We start from the raw sequence: 14,020 nt of genomic DNA on the forward strand, positions 1-14,020 counted from the left end.
GGGCCTCCCACCCCATCCTCAGCCTGAGTAGCCCTGACTATTATACTTTGACTTTGAGCTTCTCTCTAAGGTTTCATTTGAAGAATGGATTCTTCTGGTTAAAAGTCTGAATATCACTGTTAATTCCTTTATTGTAAAAAAGGGAAACAGAGGCCCAGAGACGGGACAGAGTTGCCCAAGGTCACATAGACATTTGCAGAGTAAGGATCCATCTCCTGGCCCCCAGTTGTGTGAGGAGCTGGAACTGGCATGTGAAACAATCAGAGAACAAGAAACATTGGTCTGGAACCAAGTTTGCGGACCAGGTCATGAATATCCCCATGTGTGACCATCCTGTCCAGGTATGTCTGTGGGAGCCCAGAATTATGCACCCTCCCAGGTATGTTAGTCTGCTTGGGCTCTTATAACAAAATACCATAGATTGTGTGGCTTCAACAAAAGAATTAATTTTCTCACACTTCTGAAGGCTGAAAATCCAAGTCCAAGGTGCCAGCTTCCAGCTTAGTTGGGTTCTGGTGAGGGCTCTCTTCTTGGCTTGCAGACAGCTGCCTTCTTGCTGTATGAGAGGGAGAGAAAGAGAGAGAGGTGAGAGAGGGGAGTTATTGGGATCTCATGTTTTCTTTTTACAAGCGCATTAATTCCATCATGAAGGCTCTACCCTCATGACCTAATCTAACCCTAATAATTTCTCAAAGGCCCCACCTCCAAATATCCTCACACTGGAGATTGGGGTTTCAACATATGAAATTTGAGGAGGACACAAACATTCAGTCCATAGCACAGGAGTGTCCATTCTATTCAGCTCAGTTTCAGTGGTCTCCATTGCATTCAGTGAGCATATAACCTGTGGGAGTCCAGCTGCCCTGACCTTGAGGTCAGTGTCCTGAAACTCCCATGGTCCAAGATTCACAGACTTTGGACCTGCTGGGGAAAACAGCGCTGGGGGAAAATACTTCTCAGGCAGGATGCCAGGGGGAAACAGATGGCATGCTAAGGTTGGCTAATGTAGATGAGTTTTTTTTTAATATAACGTTGGTAAAATGTATATAACATAAACTTTATCATTTTAACCACTTATAAGTATACAGTTCAGTGGCATTAAGTATATTCCCACTGTTGTGTAACCATCACCATCATCCATCTCCAGAACAGTTTCATCTTCCCCAACTGAAACTCTGTACCCTTTAAACACGAACTCCCCATTCTCTCTTCCCCTCCCCCTGGTATCCATTGTTCTACTCTCCATCTCTGTGAATTTGCCTATTCTAGGTATGGAGGAGAATTTCTAAAAGGGACTATTTACAAAAGTGTAGGCAGGGCTTGGGAAAAGCAGTAAGGGATGGGGCAGTATTCTGGGGCCGGTCATATCAGGAAGCTATTACCACCGCTAGGTACTGAAAACTGGAGAGACCGTTCTATGGCAGGTGTTAGCTGCCAGGGGCTGTGGCTTTCCAATTAGAGGGATGTGCCAACTCCTGGTGTGCCAGCTTTCCCTCTGACTCTGCCAAGTCTCCACTGTCCTATCGGTGTGGTCCTTACATGCCAGCCTTGGAGGCACAGAAGAGAGCAAGAAGGGTGGAAGGTGGATGTGAAGGGGCAGTGGAAAATGGTGAGCTCAAAAGCAAGCCCAGGAAGGCCTCAGAGCTGTTTAATTACACGAAAATGAACCACAGAGGCAGCACACTAAATTAAAAGGCTCCTGTGGCAGTTTGTATATTGTGCGTGAATGACAATGGGAAGGTGTAATCAATTTCCATTTCCTGTCCCTTGCTCCCTAGCAACTTCCCACACTCAATGACTGGCTTGCAAATTTGTTTTGCTTTGTGGCAGATGATATGAATGCTGAGAGGTGCACCCCTGCCCCCCCAGTGTCAAATTCTCTATCTGAATGGCTCATGCCTCTGATTTCATATGTTGGAGTTGCCAACTTCTGTTGAAGGAACAAAGCTGTGATTGGCCTTTATTTAGCCTTCACAGCAGTGTTGAGTTATTTCTTTTCTCTCTCTCTCCCCCTTTTTTTTTTTCCCAGACAGAGTTTAGCTGTGTCACCCAGGCTGGAGTGCTGTGACACAATCATAGCTCACTGCAGCCTCTACCACCTGGGCTCAAGTAATGATCCCACCTCAGCCTCCCAACTGGCTGGGACCACAGGCACTCACTACTATGCCTGACTAACTTTTTAATTTTTGTAGAGATGGGGTCTCACTATGTTGCCCAGGCTGGTGTTGAATTCCTGGGCTCAATTAATCCTCCAACCTTGGCCTCACAAAATGCTGACATTACAGGCGTGAGTCACCATGCCTGGTGGGAGGTATTTCTTAACCCCTTTCAACCAGTGCCCGGGCTGTGGGACCTTAGCTCTGTCCATGTGACTTCCTGCTAAAACCTTTCCATCACCCCTCACTAGTGCATATCTGCAATCGTTCTCTCTCTCTCCCTTCCCTTATCCTTGGATATTCTAAGCCTGACACATCCACTTGAGCAATCCCCTCCTTCTCACTCTCTGGTATCCTACTGCCCAGTCCCTTCCTGCATCCCTGAGATGACAGGTAACTTTTGTTGACTTTCTGTGTCTGAGGAGGAACCTCAGGGGCACCCTAAATGTCTTGCAGCTCTGCATGTTTGGGGTGGGGTACTCAGGTGGGAAGCAGATACTGCTAAGGGAAAGGATCCTTGTGTCTGCAGTTCTTAGCTTCTGCCTATCTCATCTGCCTAATCTCAGGTGTACTGATTACTTTCCGGGAACTTTGCATGCATTGATAAACTTATTTATTTGATTATCACAATAAACCTGTTGTGGCATTATTGCTATTTTGTGGAGGAGGACTATGAGGTGTAGAGAGGTCAAATGACTTATCAAAGGTTGCACAGCTGTCTGTCACAAAGCTAGGACTTGAACTGAGGTAGATCTGTTTCCAAAACTCTTTCCAGCCAACTCAGGAGTGGTGAGTTCTTGGTCCCTGGGAGTATGTAGCAGAGATTGAAAGGCCACTTGTCATGAAAAGAGTACAGTCCAGGAGAGGGTTCCTTCCTCTTCTGAGATGCTAAGATTCCAGAATTCTTGCTTCTGATTCAGATATTCTATTATTGACATGTGTCTCTTGGGAAGTGTAGGTTCGGGTAAATGCCTCAGTGGGGTCTGGTTATATAAGCAGGCAGGAGTCCTGGATTGCAAGGAGTGGGGAGAAGGGGCAGGAGGGTGTCACACTAGTGAGAAGTAATTAGGTAATAAGTTCACCTTTCCCTTTTCTGTTCTTGCTGGTTCTTCCTTGTTGCCCTAGGCTGTTCTCTGACTCCCAGACGGGCAATATTTAAAAATACATTCTGTTCTGAACAGAAATGTCATCAGGGTTGCAATGTGCTCTTTGTATATTGCAATGAAACAAGCCCAGGGCTGAGAACAGAAGTGCTGGGTTTAACCTTGTTGCTGCTGCAGGTTCATGGTGTGACTTTGGGGAAATGTCCTCATCTGTTTAATAAGGGGTTAAGGAGGCTTATTGCTGAGGACCTTTCAGGTCCTGATGTTCAGTTCCTTGAAGCAGGCTTGCACCATGCTTTGCAATGTGTGTTGAGTCATGGCTATACTCCATAGTAAAGGCAGAGTGTGGCAGGTGTTGACTGTTTTCTCCTGCTCTTGCTAGCCCCGCCTCCTTTGGTCTCATATGCCTGTCTTCTAAAGACTCATCTTACCTAGGAGGTGGTTCCAGAGAAGGAAGACGGCTGGGTAGAATGGAGGTGGGAGCTCTCTGTCTGGGGAGCAGCCACAGTCAGTAGGAGACTGGCCCATCCTGTGCTTTCTTGGGCTGAGTGGCAGCCAGAGTCAAGCCCTCTGCAGACTCTGCAGAGTGACTCAGCTTATACAGACATGATCCACCCTGCTGGTGACTGGTGAGGAACTCTTTTAGACTAGTGGTAAACAAGTCTAAATTGAGTGATAAACAAGAAGGTGATGCTGGGGCATATGGTATTTGCATCAGTTATCTATTTCTCCTTAACTGGCTACCCTGAAACTTATGACAACACCATTTATAAAGCTGTGGGTTGGCAATCAGGGCTGGGCTTAGCCACTTGGTTCTTCTGCTAGTCTCAGTTGGACTTATGATGCATTGTGGCAGCCAGCCTCCAAGATGATCCTTTATGATTTCTGTCTACTGGTATTCACATCCTTGGGTGGTTCTCTCCCATGCTATAGCATGGTTGCACTGTGATCACTAGCAAATAGTGGAAATGATGGTATGTCACTTCTGAGATTAGGTTATAAAAGGCTGCATCTTCTGTATGGGGCACTCTCATTCATGCTTTCTTGTTCTCTCGGATCAATTACTCTGGAGGAAGGCAGCTGCCAGATTGTGTGCAGTTCTATGGAGAGGCCCACATGGTGAGGAACTAGAGCCCTTGCCCAGTAGCCAGATGGGAACTCAGGCCTGCAAATAATCAGGTAACCGAGCTTGAAAGCAGATTCACCAGTCCCAGTTTAGTATTGAGATAACCAAATTATCTGCAACCTTGAGATGTTTTGAGCCAGAATCATTCAGCTAAACTTCTCCCAGATTTCTGACCCTCAAAAACTGAGGGAAGAAATATGGTTTTAAGCTGCCTTGGGGGTAATTTGTTATGTAGCTATAAATAACCAATATACTCAAGGATGTGATTAGATGGCAATGATGGCCATATCCACATACCTGGCGGTTGGCTGGCTGATGGCTGGGGTGACAAGGGTACAAGGGTCACATATCTCTCATCATCCAGCAGGCCAGACTGGGATTCTTCACATAGTGGTAGTCACAGTCTTCTAAAGGCAGCAAGAATAGGTAAACTTCAATGTGTAAGCACTTAAAATTAAAAAAAAATTTCAGTAGTTTTTGGGGTACAAGTAGTTTTTGGTTACATGGATAAATTCTTTAGTGGTCATTTCTGAGATTTTAGTGCACCCATCACCTGAGCCATGTACACTGTACCCAATATGTAGTCTTCTATCCCTCCCCCCAACTCCCCCCACCCCGAGTCCCCAAAGTTCATTGTATCATTCTTGTGCTGTTGTGTCCTCATAGCTTTACTCCCATTTATAAGTGAGAACACTAGATGTGTAAGCACTTTTAGAGCCTCTGCTTGCATTACATTTGCTAACAATCCATTGGCCAAAGTACATCACACGGCCAACCCAGATTCAAAGGTGAGAACATAGACTCCATCTCTTGATGGAAGAGGAAGAATTTGTGGTCACTTCTGCAACTGTAGAACATGAAGCTGATGTAACATCTCTCATACTCTAAACACTTCTTCCTTCTCTACTGTTTCACTCTTAAACAATCTTCCTTTTGTTAGACTCTGTGTCTAAATCAACAAATATTTATTGAGCAATTGTCATATGGCAGGTGTTTTCACAGTCATGGCCTTAATCAATACCTAAAAGCAGCCCTTGCAAGGTAATCCACTTCATGGGTGAGGAATGGAGGCTCAGAAAGACAAGGTGATTCTAACACAGCTCTAGGGACTCCAAGTGTGGTGTTAGTTATATTTTCCTTGTCAAAATGCCCAGAACTCTCCATTTAACTCCCCCCGCCCCGCCCAGACACTCAGGTAGAATATGTGGAGGCTGGTTCCTAGTTGGTTTCTCCCCAACAGTCACTGGTTGGGGCTAAAGTCTGGGGCAGGAAGATTGGGCAGAATGAGCAGGCTCTAGGGGGCGACAAAGGCCAAGGTGACTCCTCATTGCTGCCCCATGCTCCTTTCCCTCCTTCCTTGCCTAGGTCTATCCTCAGAGAAGAGAAAGATGCTGCCTGTCAGAAGACAAAACATTCATCTTCAGGCTCTAAGAAACAAGGGGAAGGAGGAAGGGATGGAGAGAGAGAAGGAGGAAGAGGAGGAGGACGAGGAGAGGAAGAGGGGAGAAGAAGAGAGAATAGACAGGCATAAGAAGGCAAAAATAGAGGGAAAGCAATAAGACAGAAAATTAAAGAGAGACAGAATCATAAAACAGAGAGAGGGAGAGATAGAAAAAAGAGAAGGGAAACAGGAAAATGAGCCCTAAAGACAGGGATAGAGAGAGATGGAGACAGAAGACAGAGATGCCTGGAGAGATAAAGGAAACAGACAGAGAAGGGATGAAGAAAGAGTGAAAGGAAGTCAGGCCTGTGTGGTAAGATGACGATGTGTGGAGTAGAGGGGTATGGCGGGTGTTAGTCACACTGTGTGACCTTAACTAGGCCAGGTCATCTCTCTGAGCCCCATTTCCTCATCAATAAAAAGCAGCTGTCTTCAGGAACTGTTGTGAGGATGACATGAGAAAATACATGCAGGCACTCTGGAAATAGTAAAGTACTATACAGGTGTTCATTAGTATTATTGGTAGTATTATCATCATTGTTATTATTATTATGTCACGGTTGGGAGAACTTAATGCTAGAATGAGTATCAGAACCCAGTGGCTAATGAGATATTGAACACCTCTTCTCTAAAGAGCAGCTTAGTGTCAACTGAAATTGGAGTTTCTTGATACTAAGGCACTACAACTTGTAAGATACCCTATTGATTTAATTACACTTTGGAGTTGGGGAGAATTGCACATTAAAAATACATACTTAAGACAAATAACTGATAACACGCAGTTGTTTCTACAGTTGGTCGCTTTTTTTTTCAGGATCACAATCAATGTTTGAGGGCATAATAGAACATCTCTATTCTGTTGAATTCCTTTAGGTCATCAGCAATTATGCAGAATACCATAGCCATGGTGCTGTTTTTGCATCTCATGGATGTGAACTTTATTTCTTTAAAATTAACAGTATGATCTCAAGATATATTGAATAATATTGGTGTTTTGTGTGCATTTCTGCTTTGAATAAACACCCAGTTCCCCTTTCTGCCCCATTATCTGCATTGCATATTTCTGGAAGTTAAATAGCTTTTCTTGAAAGTTAGCTGGACGCTTTGATAGGCAGGTGTTTAGTGCTCAAGTTATAGGAGTTGAAGGATCAATTTGTCAGAACCATCTCAGGAAATTCTCTGATATATTCAGGGAGCCTGGGCAAGTTTAACTGCCAGTTACTGCACTGACTGGTGGGTAACAGTCCATCTCTTGGATAAACACCAACTTTATTTTTGCACCAAATTTAATATTTTTGTGGGATACTTAGAGCAATAATTAGGGATTTATATTTAACAGTCAATCTGTATATTATTATCATTGTAGATTACACAATTGAAGTAACATTGCATATATATGAGAGAACTATCTGACAACTTACTGTTTCTCTTGGAGGCTGACCCATTATTGTAAAACACATTCTGTTTTCAGAAATTCTAAAGTGTAAAGAAGAACAAATACAGGAAATGCTAGTGGCCAAGAACAATGGAAATGGCCTGGGGTAGCTTATTGATAAGAGAGAGAAAGCCAAATGTTTCCAAAAGGTCCTGATTATATCTAGCATATTAAAACAATTCAAAATTGGTTATTTGGGAATTTTTGCCTCATTTGACTGAATGAGATTCTATGCCTGCAATACTTCTTGCTGCCACCAGGTAGTGATAGTGTCTAAAATAGCTTATGTGTCCAAACTATAATCTTTCTTTTGTGGTCAATCTCTGTGGCCAGCAATTTATGCACTGTATCTAATCAGTTACTGTCCCCTCCCCTCCATTAAAATAGAAATTATACTATATTAAGCAACATTTCTGGAAGCAATGTAACACAGTGCTCAGTCTGCTTTGATCCATGGTTCTGGCTAGATTGAGTAAATTCGCTTTTTTACCTGAGGGTAGGGAAATAACAGTAGTGCTTTCCAGGACTGTGATCTAGTCATCCCTCGTATCTGAGGGGAGATTGATACAAAAATTCACAGAAGCTCAAGTCGCATATATAAAATGGCATAATGTTTGCATACAACCTACACATATAACCTCCAGTGTACTTTAAATCATCTCTAGATTACTTATATACCCAATACAATGTAAATGCTGTGTAAATAGTTGTTTTAAACATTTATATTATTTTGATTGTTATATTGTTATGTATTTATTTATTTTTTAATTTCTGGAGTATTTTTGATCCACTGTTGGTTGAATCTGCAAATAGGAACCCACATATAACGAGGGCTGACGGTATTTTGTATTCATAGAATACTTCCCACCTTACCAAGAGCCCCTCTTTGACCTTGCACCTTTAGGTGCCTACATACCCTGGTGTAAGGTTAATGTTTATAGGTCAGCTGTTAGCTGTGTTGGGCAGGGAGCATAGTTTATAACTGGACTAACCCCTTACATTGGTAGATTTATTAATCCATACTTACACAATAGTAGTAGCTATTATTTATTAAGCATTAAGCATGTACTGAATACCCATTTCAATACCAGTTTCAATCCTCACAGCAATCCTATGAAGTCAATATCATTATTATTCTCATTTTACAAAGAAGGAAATCCCCAGGGCTCTGGGAAGATTAAATTAGTTAATGCATAAGACTTGCTTAGCTTGCTGAGCGCAGTGGTTCATGCCTGTAATCCCAGCACTTTGGGAGGCCAAGGCAGGCAGATCACTTGAGCTTGGGAGTTCGAGACCAGGCTGGGCGACATGGTGAAATCCCATCTCTACAAACAACAACAACAACAAGAAGAAAACCAGACTTGCCTAGCAGAGTGCCTAGGACATAGCAAGTGATCATTATTTATAGGGTGTATTATTACAGATGAGGAGACAACAGCTTAAAGGGCCAGCTGGGGAAATAGGCCTGTAAACTGAGAAGTATAAAGCAGCAAAGTACAAGGGACTGGATAAAAGCACAGATGGGCTGGGCGCAGTGGCTCGCACCCATAATCTTAGCACTTTGGGAGGCCAAGTCATGTGGATCACCCGAGGTCAGGAGTTCGAGACCAACCTGACCAACATGGTGAAACCCTGTCTCTACTGAAAATACAAAAATTAGCTGGGTGTGGTGGTGGGCACCTGTAATCCCAGCTACTTGGGAGGCTGAGGCAGGAGAATCACTAACTAGAATGCGGGAGGCAGAGGTTGCAGTGAGCTGAGATTGTGCCATTGTACTCCAGTCTGGGAGACAGTGAGACTCGTCTCAGAAAAAGAAAAAAAAAAAAAAAAAAAAAACCCAAAAGAAACACGCAGATGAGGGGATAATTAATTCTTCTTGGGGAGGTATCCAAGAAGGCTTCACAGAGGAGGAAACAAACTGGACCATAAATGACAAGTAGGGGTGGTGGCATATGTTGTTCATTCCCCATTTTGATCTTCTCTTCTTCCTTTAAATAACAGAAATATTCCTCTCAGATTTAGCAGGACACATGGCCACTTAGTTAGAGATGATAATTATCATCCTTCCTTGCAGCTAGGTGAAGCCCATGGGACTGAGTTTCTATACTAACTAAACGCAAGTGGAAGTGAAATCACTTGCCACCACTTGCCATGGCTGGAATGTGGCCATAGGATGGGTGAACAAGTTTTGGCCATAAGGAGATGGTAGGATAACAAAACAGAATGAACCTGAGCCTCCAGATAAGCTTGGTGAGCACACCTGTCCCATTCACTTTGGGCCACATGCCTATCTCCAAGCCATTATATGAGAGGTGCATAAACTTCTACCCTATCTGAACTAGTGTATTGTTGGCTCTTTTGTCTGAAGCCCATTATTTAGCCAGAAGCCTAAACAGTGCATCAGGTAAAGAAAAAGGAAGACTTGTAAGACAGGAGGAACAGCCTGTCCGAAGACATAAAGAGTGAAAGAAGTTAGTTTTAGGAAACGTTATCATAGAATTTTTTTTTTTTTTTTTGAGGATCAAATGAGATAATAAATGTATGTAAAATGCTGAGTACAGTACCTGGCACATACTAAGTTCACAATAAATGAAAGTCCCATTTTTTTTTTTTTTTTTCTGTGTGATACAAATGACTTCTCAGAGCCTCATCTGTAAAATGGGGGTAATGTCACCTGTATGATGAAAACAGAGGTCTGGATCTTTCTATTCTAACACAGTATTAATAGCTTGGAGAAATTCTATTGGGAGCAAGGTTAAAAGAAAAACAATTACCAAGGAATGAATGAGTACCCTGCCTTTCACTGATTTAAATAATTTACCTTGGCCGGGCGCGGTGGCTCAAGCCTGTAATCCCAGCACTTTGGGAGGCCGAGACGGGCGGATCACGAGGTCAGGAGATCGAGACCATCCTGGCTAACACGGTGAAACCCCGTCTCTACTAAAAAATACAAAAAAAAACTAGCCCGGCGAGGTGGCGGGCGCCTGTAGTCCCATCTACTCAGGAGGCTGAGGCAGGAGAATGGCGTAAACCCGGGAGGCGGAGCTTGCAGTGAGCTGAGATCCGGCCACTGCACTCCAGCCTGGGCGACAGAGCGAGACTCCGTCTCAAAAAAAAAAAAAAAAAAAAAAGAAAAGAAAAAAAAGAAACAGAAGGCCTGATTTCCCTCCAACCTTGTTCAGGATTCATCTGTGTGACCTCCGTGAGTGTCCTTCCCTCTCTGAGCCTTATTTTTGGCCATTCCGTTTCTGATCTTCTAGGAATCTAGGTGTCCTCCAGCTCTGAGATTCCCAGGGCCCTACTGGCCTGGGGAAGAGAACAGGCCTGGCTTTCAGGCCACAGAAGCTGTGACCCAGAGTTGGCACTAGTCACCTCCGCTGTCTCCTCTTCTTCCTCCCTCCTCCTTCCCTCTCACCCCCTTCCTCCATCCTCCCTCTTCTTCCCCCATTGTCCTCCCCATCCTTCCCTTCCTCCCGCCTCCTCCCCACTCCTCCCCTGGCTCCTCCTCTCCCCGTCCGGGGCGGGGGGAGGCGCGCTGGGTGGTCCGGCGGCCGGGGGCGGGCGGTAGCCTGCAGGCGTAATTGGCATGCACGCCGTTGTAGCTGAGACCGCTTAATAAAGCATTACATATCTCACCGCTTCCATATTTCATTACCTCACGCGGAGCCTGTGAGAGGGCCCTAATGGGAGTCAGCTGTGTTTTTACTTTCTGTTGTCGGCCGGGACGGGTTTCTCTGCGGATTCTTTGAAATGAAATAATGTGATGCACGCCGCGATAAGGGCCGGCCTGTAATGAGGCCCAGGCCGCCGGGCGGCTGCTATTGCTCCAGGTGTCGCGTATTTGGGCTGCGAGGACGAGGAGGAGGAGGGGGCGGCGCCGGAGGAGGGGGGAAGGGGGAAGTCGCGAGGGGCAGGGGGTGGGAGAAGGCGGAGGCAGGGGGCAGGGGGCGGGCGGAAGAGGGGAGGAAGGAGGGGGCGGTGGGCCGCGGCAAGCCAGGCGGGCGGAGCCAGAGACAGAGAGAGGAGGGAGACGGTGGCGGCCTGGAGAGCCCTAGGAACCCGGGTTCAAATCCTGCCCGCCAGCGTAAAAGAACGTTTGCCCGCCCAGGCGGCCCACGGGGGTGAGGCTAATACTCATCTCACAGGGTTGTGTGCAGGTAAATGAAGGGGGTTTGTAAATTGGAAAGGGCATATCACACATAAAACGAATCATTTATTGAGAGAAAGGAACTGAAGCCCTTTAAGCATCCCTTCTGGGCATGGCAGCTGCCAGCCACTTCACTGAATGATCACAGCAGCCTCACTTGCTAAGAATTGTTACCTTCCCTTTCCAGAGGAGGAGACTGAGGGTCAGAGCAGCGAGGGGCTGGCTCCAAGGCACACAGGAAGAGGCTGAGGGCAGCCCTAGGCAGGTAACCAGGTGGAGATAGAGTTGGAGGAGAAGTTGGTCCACTGCCCGCTGACTGGGCCACCCTGGCACCTCCCGCGAGGGGAGCTGGGCTTTCTCCTCCACCTTGCTCTATGGGCCTCCTCCTGTAGGCCTGAGGCCTTTGCCCTCCACACTGGGATGGAATGGGGTGTGGTGCAGGACTCCTTGTAGGAGGGGCAGTGGCTGGCTGTTGGGGGAAGGCCTCAGGAAGCCCCCTGTTTTGAGCATGCTCCTCTGTTCAAAATCCCACAGCTATGGTCCCTGAGTGTCAGCTTGCTTCGTGTTCACTCTGTCTTTATCTCTAGGAAATAAATGCTTTTTGAGGAGTCTTGTTGTATCTCCTCAGTGTCTCTCAAATCCACTCGTTTCTTGCCGCCCTCCTGGCACTGCCCTGGGCCAAGCTTCTGGTCCTGCTTCGGACACCGTAGGGATCTTTCTGAAATGCTGACCCACGCTGCTGCCCTCCACTGCTCCCAAGGGCATCTGGCTTCCTTAGCATGCCCCAGCAGGCCCTCCCTGCCTGGACTTTAGAGCCTCCTCCAGCTCCTCAGCTTCATCTTTATCATACCCCATCCCTGACCTTGACAGACTAGGTGACTAGCCTTTCCCGGAGTTCATCTCTCTGGACACTTGCTCATGCTGTTCCCTCTGCTTAAAATGCTCTTCCCACATGGAGCCACCTTGGGAGTCCTGCTCTATCTCCAAGACTCAGCACAATGACTGCGCATTCCAGGAAGCCTTCTTGCCATGTGCTCCTCTGCTTCCAAGTTGTGTATGCTTGCTTTCTTCTCTGAGCCTCAGTTTCCCCATATGTAACACGAGGGAGTTGGGGGCTGATCTCTGGGCTGCACGATCTCATGAATTTATGGGGTTAGGTGCTAGTTTCCTCTTGAAGGAGAAACAGATAGTTTGAGTGTGTCCGCATGTTAGACGATAACCATATTGTATGTGCCTGCCACATGGAACACACCAAATTGGTGCTTTATATGCATTAGATACATGCATTATTTGGGGTTATGCTGCAGTAAACGGAGAAGCTGGGATCAGAAGCCGAGTCTTTCTGATTCCTGAGCCTGTGCATAGGTGCGTGAGCATATGCATATGTGCTTGTCTGTGTGTGTACATGTAAACTAATGGCACTCAGAGTTGGTGGCACTTTAACCTGCTCAAAACCCTCTCACCTCCAGGAACCCTTTGAGGTTGGTCGAGAAGGGATATATAGATATAGAGAGGTTGGGCTGTTGCCTTAGTTACACAGGTGCTGGGAAGATAAGGGGGGTGTGGAGCCGGAGGAGACACTCCTCTGGCCCAGAGAACCAAGTGAGATCCTCTCCATGCAGGACTCTTTGCTCTTCAACCTCAGCCTAACTTTGCCAGCTTTGTTTCCCAAATAACCCTCTTTACTGCATCGTAACTTTCTGTATATAGGTCCTACTTTGGAGCCTTTGCTTAAACTGGTCCCTGCATCTGGAATGCTCTTTTCCAAAGCCTGCCTGTGGACGTCTTATTCTTCCTTCAAGACCCAGCCCAGATCCCCCTCTTCACAGAAGCCCACAGAACCGTCTCTTTCTTTCCCTGTTTCATGCTCTGCATACACTTCTCTCACCCAGCTTAGAGTGTCAGCTTGGAGCATCCTTGTTTCAAGACTATGAGCTCTGAGGTCAGAGGCTGAGTTTAACTCTTGGCCTACAGAGAACTTGCGTGGAATGGTATGTTGGATATGCTTGTGAATGCCTGGCCAGGCAGGATGTGTTTTGAGGCCCACTGCAAATGGATACAAGTCCTCACACTCGTTGAAAACGCTTGATATATGGCAGCTAATAATATTGTCATTATTTATTACTGTGCTTTTGCTTTGGGCCAGGTTTGATGTTGCAATCTGTATTTCATTTTATTCTTATAATAACTTACAATCCCATTTTACCAGTGAAGAAACTGAGGCTAACTGATACTAAGTAACTTACCCAAGACTGTAGAATTAATCAGTAGAGCCAGGACTAAAATTCAGTTCTGTCTGAATTTTAAAAGGAGTCTGAGCAGGGCATGGTGGCTTATGCCTGTAATCCCAGCACTTTGGGAGGCTGAGGTGGGTGGATCATGAGGTCAGGAGATCAAGACCATCCTGGCCAACATGGCGAAACCCCGTCTCTAGTAAAACACAAAAAATTAGCCAGGCGTGGTGGTGCCCGCCTGTAGTCCCAGCTACTAAGGAGGCTGAGGCAGGGAAATCGCTTGAACCCAGGAGGCGGAGGTTGCAGTGAGCCAAGATCGCACCACTGCACTCCAGCCTGGCGACAGAATGAGACTCCGTCTCAGAAAAAAAAAAAGTC

General features: G+C 45.9%; 1 long non-coding RNA gene across 1 annotated transcript; it reads right to left on the reverse strand.

The window, feature by feature from the left end:
* Window positions 1-200: 200 nt before the first annotated feature.
* LOC126943764 (uncharacterized) lies at window positions 201-11,161 on the reverse strand. Its single transcript, XR_007721843.1, has 3 exons — window positions 10,917-11,161; window positions 4,683-4,792; window positions 201-556 (listed from the first exon to the last, which is right to left on the reverse strand). It is a non-coding gene; the product is annotated as an uncharacterized LOC126943764 (long non-coding RNA).
* Window positions 11,162-14,020: the final 2,859 nt, after the last annotated feature.

This window comes from Macaca thibetana, chromosome 1, assembly GCF_024542745.1.
Source record: "Macaca thibetana thibetana isolate TM-01 chromosome 1, ASM2454274v1, whole genome shotgun sequence".
In the NCBI taxonomy this organism is placed as follows: Eukaryota; Metazoa; Chordata; class Mammalia; order Primates; family Cercopithecidae; genus Macaca; species Macaca thibetana.